Source organism: Barbus barbus (assembly GCF_936440315.1).
Source record: "Barbus barbus genome assembly, chromosome: 38".
NCBI lineage: Eukaryota > Metazoa > Chordata > Actinopteri > Cypriniformes > Cyprinidae > Barbus > Barbus barbus.
In genome coordinates, this window is record NC_136716.1 from 8,764,236 (window position 1) to 8,766,167 (window position 1,932).

A 1,932-nucleotide genomic window follows, 5' to 3' on the forward strand; every position below is an offset into this window, starting at 1 on the left:
AAATACTTCTTGGTCTGAATACCTTCTGGCAATTTGGTGTTGAAAATCTCAAATTCAAACACCTCATTTTTTTTGTTTTGTTTAAAAACAGAAAATGAGAATTCAACTTTTAGTTGTTGTTTTTTTTCATCTATAAAAATGAGGTTACAGTAAATTCTGGATTCTATTCTTCTTTAATAATTTAATAATATATTATTCTAAAATATATTCCAAAATATGATTTGTAATATTCAGTTAGACTAATTATTGTAATCTTAATAATCTGAATCTGTGCTGAAATGCTCCTCAGATTACATAATTTTTTTTTTTTAATGCAACTGTGATTATCAAAGACTTACCAAGGAACATAATGCACTTAGACACTTTTCAAATTATAAACTGTACATACACCATTTCATGTATTCCTTTACTCTCCAGTCCAGCTAAGTTCATTTTAACTTCATTTTCATTGACGTAAAATAAATGCCCACAGATGCAAATCAAATATTTAAGCTGTGAACTCATTTTTTGTCTTTTTTTTTTTTAACCAGTGGACCAAAAAAAAACTGAATTTTCTTTGAATTCTCATTTTTCCAATAAAATTGCCAGAAAGTATGCAGACCGAAAAACTTTTATTTGATTTTAGTTGAAAATGTGATGAATGATTTGCACATTTTTCCATTTTGAAGACAAAAACAAATGACCTAAAGGTACACATAGCAACTGACTAAATTGCTGCCAGGATCAAATTAAAACCTTACACCATTACTCCATTATTCCGTCTTTTCATTTTTTGTTTTTTAACCATGACAAGAAAAAAAGGATCCCCAAAGGACAGATATGCATGTTTATTTTATAGATCACATGAGATTGTGCAGAGGAATTTTTTTTTTTTTTTTTTAGAAATGGTCAAATAAATAATTATGAATACGTTTTTAAAACATTTTTATTTATATAAATAGAATATATGAACATAAATATAAAAAATATTTTTGCTCCTGCTACAAAAACATCTAATTAATTGCACAAAAATATGTGTAATTGATGTTTCGTAATGTTTTCAGGCATGAAAAATATGAGATATTTTGAGAAACTATAGCTTTATAATTATAAAAATATAAATTCCTTATGAGTCCGTGTATTGACGCCAAACATTTCTCATTGAAAGCAGTAGGTTACAGTCCCCAGTAAATCGATGCTTTTTGCATCTGTATATTAACTGTAAAGCATGCTAGAATTTAAATGATCATAACTAAGAATTTTGTGTAAGGAGAATGATCTTGTATCTGCATCTGTTAAAATCATTAAAGATCTGTATTTAATTTCTGGTTTAAAAAAGGAAAAAGGAATGGATACAAAAGTACGAGGACCATAGATTGTTAACAGTTTATTTTAAGTTATGGTATAAGTCACTGGTTAAGCTACTTGGTTAGTTTTTTATTTTCCGTATCGTGCAGGTTGTGCTCAATATTCATTGAGATTTAAATAGAGTGAGTGATGACACTGTTTTCGTAATGATTGGCAGAAATAATGACTTTCAAAAATATCTTAAGCTTTAGCACTTTGACACTTAATTTACCATCTAATATTTAATTGTGAAAATAATGGACTTTTTTTGCACCTTGTTTACCTGTTCTGATCACATCAAGTGCTCTAGTTCTTTGTTTTGAAGCTTCAGTCTTAAAATGTCAAGAACATGTGTGTCCTAAATACAACTACAAAATAGTTTTGTTCTATGAGGTTTGGCTTAGTGACTTTTTAAAAACAAAATAATAATAATAGCAACAATTTACATCAATTGAGCAACATCCACTCTTTGTTTTACATGTATAACTTTATCCAGCGGAGTCTCTTTTTGCTTCAAGCTATGGTCTGTAAAATGCTTGAATTGGTTTCATTGATCTTTTTTTATTATTTATTTAATGAATTTTGTAAACATTTTGTGTGATGATG